The sequence below is a fragment of the Phyllobates terribilis genome, unplaced genomic scaffold (assembly GCF_046119375.1).
Source record: "Phyllobates terribilis strain yellow unplaced genomic scaffold, ASM4611937v1 Scaffold_106__1_contigs__length_5700502, whole genome shotgun sequence".
Classification (NCBI taxonomy): Eukaryota; Metazoa; Chordata; class Amphibia; order Anura; family Dendrobatidae; genus Phyllobates; species Phyllobates terribilis.
In genome coordinates this window covers 4,392,416-4,404,192 of record NW_027362866.1, presented here as the reverse complement: position 1 = coordinate 4,404,192, position 11,777 = coordinate 4,392,416, and positions in this window count along the sequence as shown.

Below are 11,777 nucleotides of genomic sequence, written 5' to 3'. Positions count from 1 at the left end.
CCAAAAAAAAAATGTGTTCACCTTTTTTAAATTTTACCCCCATGGGATATATATTCTACCCACACACATTTGGAACTCTCCTGGGGTACCCTCACACATATTATTCCCTCATTTAGTGGATATTTTCACAAAAAAGTGAAATTTTCAAAAATCCAGAAAATTGGCTGAAAACGACTTAATATCAAGTACTCATTGGGTGAATCGCTCTGGAACTGAAATTGGAATGCTCACTGACATTTCCCCTATATGAAAGTCTGATAAACGCCGGAAAAATGACTAAGTCCAAAAAAAAATTTTTTTAAACTTTTTTCAATTTTACCCCCGTGGGATATATATTCTACCCACACACATTTGGAACTCTCCTGGGGTACCCTCACACATATTATTCCCTCATTTAGTGGATATTTTCACAAAAAAGTGAAATTTTCAAAAATCCAGAAAATTGGCTGAAAACGACTAAATATCAAGGACTCATTGGGCGAATCGCTCTGGAACTGAAATCGGAACGCTCACTGACATTTCCCCTATCTGAAAGTCTGATAAACGCCGGAAAAATGACTAAGTCCAAAAAAAAAAAATTTTTCAACTTTTTTCAATTTTACCCCCGTGGGATATATATTCTACCCACACACATTTGGAACTCTCCTTGGGTACCCTCACACATATTATTCCCTCATTTAGTGAATATTTTCACAAAAAAGTGAAATTTTCAAAAATCCAGAAAATTGGCTGAAAACGACTACATATCAAAGACTCATTGGGTGAATCGCTCTGGAACTGAAATCGGAGTGCTCACTGACATTTCCCCTATCTGAAAGTCTGATAAACGCCGGAAAAATGACTAAGTCCAAAAAAAAAAAATTTTTCACCTTTTTTAAATTTTACCAAGGTGGGATATATATTCTACCCACACACATTTGGAACTCTCCTGGGGTACCCTCACAGATATTATTCCCTCATTTAGTGGATATTTTCACAAAAAAGTGAAATTTTCAAAAATCCAGAAAATTGGCTGAAAACGACTACATATCAAGGACTCATTGGGTGAATCGCTCTGGAACTGAAATCGGAATGCTCACTGACAATCTGAAAGTCTGATAAATGCTGGAAAAATGACTAAGTCCAAAAAAAAAATCTTTTAACCTTTTTTAAATTTTACCCCCGTGGGATATATATTCTACCCACACAAATTTGGAACTCTCCTGGGGTACCCTCACACATATTATTCCCTCATTTAGTGGATATTTTCACAAAAAAGTGAAATTTTCAAAAATCCAGAAAATAGGTTGAAAACGACTAAATATCAAGGACTCATTGGGTGAATCGCTCTGGAACTGAAATCGGAATGCTCACTGACATTTCCCCTATCTGAAAGTCTGATAAACGCCTGAAAAATGACTAAGTCCCAAAAAAATTTTTTTTCAACTTTTTTCAATTTTACCCCCGTGGGATATATATTCTACCCACACACATTTGGAACTCTCCTGGGGTACCCTCACACATATTATTCCCTCATTTAGTGGATATTTTCACAAAAAAGTGAAATTTTCAAAATTCAAGAAAGTTGGCTGAAAACGACTAAATATCAAGAACTCATTGGGCGAATCGCTCTGGAACTGAAATCGGAACGCTCACTGACATTTCCCCTATCTGAAAGTCTGATAAACGCCGGAAAAATGACTGAGTCCAAAAAAAAAAATTTTTTCACCTTTTTTAAATTTTACCGCCGTGGGATATATATTCTACCCACACACATTTGGAACTCTCCTGGTGTACCTTCACACATATTATTCCCTCATTTAGTGGATATTTTCACAAAAAAGTGACATTTTCAAAAATCCAGAAAATTGGCTGAAAACGACTAAATATCAAGGACTCATTGGGCGAATCGCTCTGGAACAGAAATCGGAACGCTCACTGACATTTCCCCTATCTGAAAGTCTGATAAACCACGGAAAAATGACTAAGTCCAAAAAAAAAATGTGTTCAAATTTTTTAAATTTTACCCCCATGGGATATATATTCTACCCACACACATTTGGAACTCTCCTGGGGTACCCTCACACATATTATTCCCTCATTTAGTGGATATTTTCACAAAAAAGTGAAATTTTCAAAAATCCAGAAAATTGGCTGAAAACGACTTAATATCATGTACTCATTGGGTGAATCGCTCTGGAACTGAAATTGGAATGCTCACTGACATTTCCCCTATCTGAAAGTCTGATAAACGCCTGAAAAATGACTAAGTCCCAGAAAAAAATTTTTTCAACTTTTTTCAATTTTACCCCCGTGGGATATATATTCTACCCACACACATTTGGAACTCTCCTGGGGTACCCTCACACATATTATTCCCTCATTTAGTGGATATTTTCACAAAAAAGTGAAATTTTCAAAAATCCAGAAAATTGGCTGAAAACGACTTAATATCATGTACTCATTGGGTGAATCGCTCTGGAACTGAAATTGGAATGCTCACTGACATTTCCCCTATCTGAAAGTCTGATAAACGCCGGAAAAATGACTAAGTCCAAAAAAAATTTTTTTTAAACTTTTTTCAATTTTACCCCCGTGGGATATATATTCTACCCACACACATTTGGAACTCTCCTGGGGTACCCTCACACATTTTATTCCCTCATTTAGTGGATATTCTCACAAAAAAGTGAAATTTTCAAAAATCCAGAAAATTGGCTGAAAACGACTAAATATCAAGGAATCATTGGGCGAATCGCTGTGGAACTGAAATCGGAACGCTCACTGACATTTCCCCTATCTGAAAGTCTGATAAACGCCGGATAAATGACTAAGTCCAAAAAAAAATTTTTTTCATCTTTTTTCAATTTTACCCCCGTGGGATATATATTATACCCACACACATTTGGAACTCTCCTTGGGTACCCTCACACATATTATTCCCTCATTTAGTGAATATTTTCACAAAAAAGTGAAATTTTCAAAAATCCAGAAAATTGGCTGAAAACGACTACATATCAAGGACTCATTGGGTGAATCGCTCTGGAACTGAAATCGGAGTGCTCACTGACATTTCCCCTATCTGAAAGTCTGATAAACGCCGGAAAAATGACTAAGTCCAAAAAAAAAAAATTTTTCACCTTTTTTAAATTTTACCAAGGTGGGATATATATTCTACCCACACACATTTGGAACTCTCCTGGGGTACCCTCACACATATTATTCCCTCATTTAGTGGATATTTTCACAAAAAAGTGAAATTTTCAAAAATCCAGAAAATTGGCTGAAAATGACTACATATCAAGGACTCATTGGGTGAATCGCTCTGGAACTGAAATCGGAATGCTCACTGACAATCTGAAAGTCTGATAAATGCTGGAAAAATGACTAAGTCCAAAAAAAAATTTTTTCACCTTTTTTAAATTTTACCGCCGTGGGATATATATTCTACCCACACACATTTGGAACTCTCCTGGGGTACCCTCACACATATTATTCCCTCATTTAGTGGATATTTTCACAAAAAAGTGAAATTTTCAAAAATCCAGAAAATTGGCTGAAAACGACGAAATATCAAGGACTCATTGGGCGAATCGCTCTGGAACTGAAATCGGAACGCTCACTGACATTTCCCCTATCTGAAAGTCTGATAAACGCCGGAAAAATGACTAAGTCCAAAAAAAAAAATCTTTTAACCTTTTTTTAATTTTACCCCCGTGGGATATATATTCTACCCACACACATTTGGAACTCTCCTTGGGTTCCCTCACACATATTATTCCCTCATTTAGTGAATATTTTCACAAAAAAGTGAAATTTTCAAAAATCCAGAAAATTGGCTGAAAACGACTACATATCAAGGACTCATTGGGTGAATCGCTCTGGATCTGAAATCGGAATGCTCACTGACATTTCCCCTATCTGAAAGTCTGATAAGCGCCGGAAAAATGACTAAGTCCAAAAAAAAAAAAATTTTCACCTTTTTTAAATTTTACCCCTGTGGGATATATATTCTACCCACACACATTTGGAACTCTCCTGGGGTACCCTCACACATATTATTCCAACATTTAGTGGATATTTTCACAAAAAAGTGAAATTTTCAAAAATCCAGAAAATTGGCTGAAAACGACTACATATCAAGGACTCATTGGGTGAATCGCTCTGGAACTGAAATCGGAATGCTCACTGACAATCTGAAAGTCTGATAAACGCTGGAAAAATGACTAAGTCCAAAAAAAAAATCTTTTAACCTTTTTTAAATTTTACCCCCGTGGGATATATATTCTACCCACACAAATTTGGAACTCTCCTGGGGTACCCTCACACATATTATTCCCTCATTTAGTGGATATTTTCACAAAAAAGTGAAATTTTCAAAATTCAAGAAAGTTGGCTGAAAACGACTAAATATCAAGGACTCATTGGGTGAATCGCTCTGGAACTGAAATCGGAATGCTCACTGACAATCTGAAAGTCTGATAAACGCTGGAAAAATGACTAAGTCCAAAAAAAAAATCTTTTAACCTTTTTTAAATTTTACCCCCGTGGGATATATATTCTACCCACACACATTTGGAACTCTCCTGGTGTACCCTCACACATATTATTCCCTCATTTAGTGGATATTTTCACAAAAAAGTGAAATTTTCAAAAATCCAGAAAATTGGCTGAAAACGACTAAATATCAAGGACTCATTGGGCGAATCGCTCTGGAACTGAAATCGGAACGCTCACTGACATTTCCCCTATCTGAAAGTCTGATAAACCACGGAAAAATGACTAAGTCCAAAAAAAAAATGTGTTCACCTTTTTTAAATTTTACCCCCATGGGATATATATTCTACCCACACACATTTGGAACTCTCCTGGGGTACCCTCACACATATTATTCCCTCATTTAGTGGATATTTTCACAAAAAAGTGAAATTTTCAAAAATCCAGAAAATTGGCTGAAAACGACTTAATATCAAGTACTCATTGGGTGAATCGCTCTGGAACTGAAATTGGAATGCTCACTGACATTTCCCCTATATGAAAGTCTGATAAACGCCGGAAAAATGACTAAGTCCAAAAAAAAATTTTTTTAAACTTTTTTCAATTTTACCCCCGTGGGATATATATTCTACCCACACACATTTGGAACTCTCCTGGGGTACCCTCACACATATTATTCCCTCATTTAGTGGATATTTTCACAAAAAAGTGAAATTTTCAAAAATCCAGAAAATTGGCTGAAAACGACTAAATATCAAGGAATCATTGGGCGAATCGCTCTGGAACTGAAATCGGAACGCTCACTGACATTTCCCCTATCTGAAAGTCTGATAAACGCCGGAAAAATGACTAAGTCCAAAAAAAAATTTTTTTCATCATTTTTCAATTTTACCCCCGTGGGATATATATTCTACCCACACACATTTGGAACTCTCCTGGGGTACCCTCACACATATTATTCCCTCATTTAGTGGATATTTTCACAAAAAAGTGAAATTTTCAAAAATCCAGAAAATTGGCTGAAAACGACTAAATATCATGGACTCATTGGGTGAATCGCTCTGGAACTGAAATCGGAACGCTCACTGACATTTCCCCTATCTGAAAGTCTGATAAACGCCGGAAAAATGACTAAGTCCCAAAAAAATTTTTTTTCAACTTTTTTCAATTTTACCCCCGTGGGATATATATTCTACCAACACACATTTGGAACTCTCCAGGGGTACCCTCACACATATTATTCCCTCATTTAGTGGATATTTTCACAAAAAAGTGAAATTTTCAAAAATCCAGAAAATTGGCTGAAAACGACTAAATATCAAGGACTCATTGGGTGAATCGCCCTGGAACTGAAATCGGAACGCTCACTGACATTTCCCCTATCTGAAAGTCTGATAAACGCCGGAAAAATGACTAAGTCCAAAAAAAAATAATTTTTCCACTTTTTTCAATTTTACCCCCGTGGGATATATATTCTACGCACACACATTTGGAACTCTCCTGGGGTACGCTCACACATACCAGGAAAGATCTTTGAACAAATTATTAAACAACATGTATGTAAGTACATGGATAAGAATGAAGTGATTAACCAGAGTCAGCATGGGTTTGTAACTAACAAGTCATGTCAGACTAACTTAATTTCCTTCTATGACAGAATCACTGACTGGGTGGATCAGGGAAATGCTGTAGATATAGTATATCTTGACTTCAGCAAAGCATTTGACAAAGTATCTCACACCATCCTTATTGAAAAAATGACCAAGTATGCAATGGACAAGGCAACTGTTAGGTGGATTCATAACTGGCTTAGTGATCGGACTCAAAGGGTGGTTGTAAATGGCTTCACATCCAGCTGGATGAATGTCTCAAGTGGGGTACCACAGGGCTCCGTCCTGGGACCGTATTGTTCAACATCTTTATCAATGATTTAGATGAAGGAATTGAGGGTAAACTGATTAAATTTGCTGATGATACAAAGCTAAGAGGGTTAGCTAATACTAGAGAAGAGAGAGAGAGGATTCAAAAAGACCTAAATAAACTGGAGCAGTGGGCAGCAACCAACAGAATGGTTTTTAACAGGGAAAAATGCAAAGTACTACATCTGGGCAATAAAAATGAAAAAAGCATATACAGAATGGGAGGAATAGAGCTAAGCAACAGTACATGTGAAAAAGACTTAGGTATACTAATAGATCATAGACTGAACATGAGTCAACAGTGTGATGCAGCAGCAAAAAAGGCAAATACAATTCTGGGATGTATTAACAGAAGAATACAGTCTAGATCGCGTGAAGTCATTATCGGTCTTTACTCCTCTTTGGTCAGACCTCATCTGGAATACTGTGTACAGTTTTGGGCACCACATTTTAAAAAAGACATAGACAAACTGGAGCAAGTTCAGAGAAGAGCGACCAGAATGGTGACTGGTCTGCAAACCATGTCCTATGAGGAACGGTTGCAGGATTTGGGAATGTTTAGCTTGCAAAAAAGAAGACTGAGAGGAGACTTAATAGCTTTCTACAAATATGTCAAGGGCTGTCACATTGTAGAAGGATCATATTTATTCTCATTTGCACAAGGAAAGACTAGAAGCAATGGGATGAAACTAAATGGGAGGAGACACAGATTAGATATTAGAAAAAACTTTTTGACAGTTAGGGTGATTAATGAGTGGAACAGGCTGCCACGAGAGGTGGTGAGTTCCCCTTCAATGGACGTCTTCAAACAGAGGCTGGACAGACATATGTCTGAGATGATCTAGTGAATCCTGCTTTGAGCAGGGGGTTGGACCAGATGACCCAGGAGGTCCCTTCCAACTCTACCATTCTATGATTCTATGATTCTATGATATTATTCCATCATTTAGTGGATATTTTCACAAAAAAGTGAAATTTTCAAAAATCCAGAAAATTGGCTGAAAACGACTAAATATCAAGGACTCATTGAGCGAATCGCTTTGGAACTGAAATCGGAACGCTCACTGACATTTCCCTTATCTGAAAGTCTGATAAACGCCGGAAAAATGACTAAGTCCAAAAAAAAAAAATTTTTCACCTTTTTTAAATTTTACCAAGGTGGGATATATATTCTACCCACACACATTTGGAACTCTCCTGGGGTACCCTCACACATATTATTCCCTCATTTAGTGGATATTTTCACAAAAAAGTGAAATTTTCAAAAATCCAGAAAATTGGCTGAAAATGACTACATATCAAGGACTCATTGGGTGAATCGCTCTGGAACTGAAATCGGAATGCTCACTGACAATCTGAAAGTCTGATAAATGCTGGAAAAATGACTAAGTCCAAAAAAAAATTTTTTCACGTTTTTTAAATTTTACCGCCGTGGGATATATATTCTACCCACACACATTTGGAACTCTCCTGGGGTACCCTCACACATATTATTCCCTCATTTAGTGGATATTTTCACAAAAAAAGTGAAATTTTCAAAAATCCAGAAAATTGGCTGAAAACGACGAAATATCAAGGACTCATTGGGCGAATCGCTCTGGAACTGAAATCGGAACGCTCACTGACATTTCCCCTATCTGAAAGTCTGATAAACGCCGGAAAAATGACTAAGTCCAAAAAAAAAAATCTTTTAACCTTTTTTTAATTTTACCCCCGTGGGATATATATTCTACCCACACACATTTGGAACTCTCCTTGGGTTCCCTCACACATATTATTCCCTCATTTAGTGAATATTTTCACAAAAAAGTGAAATTTTCAAAAATCCAGAAAATTGGCTGAAAACGACTACATATCAAGGACTCATTGGGTGAATCGCTCTGGATCTGAAATCGGAATGCTCACTGACATTTCCCCTATCTGAAAGTCTGATAAACGCCGGAAAAATGACTAAGTCCAAAAAAAAAAAAATTTTCACCTTTTTTAAATTTTACCCCTGTGGGATATATATTCTACCCACACACATTTGGAACTCTCCTGGGGTACCCTCACACATATTATTCCAACATTTAGTGGATATTTTCACAAAAAAGTGAAATTTTCAAAAATCCAGAAAATTGGCTGAAAACGACTACATATCAAGGACTCATTGGGTGAATCGCTCTGGAACTGAAATCGGAATGCTCACTGACAATCTGAAAGTCTGATAAACGCTGGAAAAATGACTAAGTCCAAAAAAAAAATCTTTTAACCTTTTTTAAATTTTACCCCCGTGGGATATATATTCTACCCACACAAATTTGGAACTCTCCTGGGGTACCCTCACACATATTATTCCCTCATTTAGTGGATATTTTCACAAAAAAGTGAAATTTTCAAAATTCAAGAAAGTTGGCTGAAAACGACTAAATATCAAGGACTCATTGGGTGAATCGCTCTGGAACTGAAATCGGAATGCTCACTGACAATCTGAAAGTCTGATAAACGCTGGAAAAATTACTAAGTCCAAAAAAAAAATCTTTTAACCTTTTTTAAATTTTACCCCCGTGGGATATATATTCTACCCACACACATTTGGAACTCTCCTGGTGTACCCTCACACATATTATTCCCTCATTTAGTGGATATTTTCACAAAAAAGTGAAATTTTCAAAAATCCAGAAAATTGGCTGAAAACGACTAAATATCAAGGACTCATTGGGCGAATCGCTCTGGAACTGAAATCGGAACGCTCACTGACATTTCCCCTATCTGAAAGTCTGATAAACCACGGAAAAATGACTAAGTCCAAAAAAAAAATGTGTTCACCTTTTTTAAATTTTACCCCCATGGGATATATATTCTACCCACACACATTTGGAACTCTCCTGGGGTACCCTCACACATATTATTCCCTCATTTAGTGGATATTTTCACAAAAAAGTGAAATTTTCAAAAATCCAGAAAATTGGCTGAAAACGACTAAATATCAAGGACTCATTGGGCGAATCGCTCTGGAACTGAAATCGGAACGCTCACTGACATTTCCCCTATCTGAAAGTCTGATAAACGCCGGAAAAATGACTAAGTCAAAAAAAAAAAAATTTTTCAACTTTTTTCAATTTTTCCCCCGTGGGACATATATTCTACCCACACACATATGGAACTCTCCTGGGGTACCCTCACACATATTATTCCCTCATTTAGTGGATATTTTCACAAAAAAGTGAAATTTTCAAAAATCCAAAAAGTTGGCTGAAAACGACTAAATATCAAGGCCTCATTGAGCGAATCGCTCTGGAACTGAAATCGGAACGCTCACTGACATTGCCCCTATCTGAAAGTCTGATAAACGCCGGAAAAATGACTAAGTCCAAAAAAAAAATTTTTTTCAACTTTTTTCAATTTTACCCCTGTGGGATACATATTCTACCCACACACATTTGGAACTCTCCTGGGGTACCCTCACACATATTATTCCCTCATTTAGTGGATATTTTCACAAAAAAGTGAAATTTTCAAAAATCCAGAAAATTGGCTGAAAACGACTAAATATCAAGGACTCATTGGGCGAATCGCTCTGGAACTGAAATCGGAATGCTCACTGACATTTCCCCTATCTGAAAGTCTGATAAACGCCGGAAAAATGACTAAGTAAAAAAAAAATACAATTTTTTCAACTTTTTTCAATTTTACCACCGTGGGACATATATTCTACCCACACACATATGGAACTCTCCTGGGGTACCCTCACACATATTATTCCCTCATTTAGTGGATATTTTCACAAAAAAGTGAAATTTTCAAAAATCCAGAAAGTTGGCTGAAAATGACTAAATATCAAGGCCTCATTGAGCGAATCGCTCTGGAACTGAAATCGAAACGCTCACTGACAGTTCCCCTATCTGAAAGTCTGATAAACGCCGGAAAAATGACTAAGTCCAAAAAAAAAATTTTTTTCAACTTTTTTCAATTTTACCCCTGTGGGTTATATATTCTACCCACACACATTTGGAACTCTCCTGGGGTACTCTCACACATATTATTCCCTCATTTAGTGGATATTTTCACAAAAAGTGAAATTTTCAAAAATCCAGAAAATTGGCTGAAAACGACTAAATATCAAGGACTCATTGGGCGAATCGCTCTGGAACTGAAATCGGAACGCTCACTGACATTTCCCCTATCTGAAAGTCTGATAAACGCCGGAAAAATGACTAAGTCAAAAAAAAAAAAAATTTTCAACTTTTTTCAATTTTACCCCCGTGGGATATATATTATACCCACACACATTTGGAACTCTCCTGGGGTACCCTCACACATATTATTCCCTCATTTAGTGGATATTTTCACAATAAAGTGAAATTTTCAAAAATCCAGAAAATTGGCTGAAAACGACTAAATATCAAGGACTCATTGGGCGAATCGCTCTGGAACTGAAATCGGAACGCTCACTGACATTTCCCCTATCTGAAAATCTGATAAACGCCGGAAAAATGACTAAGTCCAAAAAAAAAATGTGTTCACCTTTTTTAAATTTTACCCCTGTGGGATATATATTCTACCCACACACATTTGGAACTCTCCTGGGGTACCCTCACACATATTATTCCCTCATTTAGTGGATATTTTCACAAAAAAGTGAAATTTTCAAAAATCCAGAAAATTGGCTGAAAACGACTAAATATCAAGGACTCATTGGGCGAATCGCTCTGGAACTGAAATCGGAACGCTCACTGACATTTCCCCTATCTGAAAGTCTGATAAACGCCGGAAAAATGACTAAGTCAAAAAAAAAAAATTTTTTCAACTTTTTTCAATTTTACCCCCGTGGGATATATATTATACCCACACACATTTGGAACTCTCCTGGGGTACCCTCACACATATTATTCCCTCATTTAGTGGATATTTTCACAATAAAGTGAAATTGTCAAAAATCCAGAAAATTGGCTGAAAACGACTAAATATCAAGGACTCATTGGGCGAATCGCTCTGGAACTGAAAACGGAACGCTCACTGACATTTCCCCTATCTGAAAGTCTGATAAACGCCGGAAAAATGACTAAGTCAAAAAAAAAAAAAATTTTCAACTTTTTTCAATTTTACCCCTGTGGGACATATATTCTACCCACACACATATGGAACTCTCCTGGGGTACCCTCACACATACCAGGAAAGATCTTTGAACAAATTATTAAACAACATGTATGTAAGTACATGGATAAGAATGAAGTGATTAACCAGAGTCAGCATGGGTTTGTAACTAACAAGTCATGTCAGACTAACTTAATTTCCTTCTATGACAGAATCACTGACTGGGTGGATCAGGGAAATGCTGTAGATATAGTATATCTTGACTTCAGCAAAGCATTTGACAAAGTATCTCACACCATCCTTATT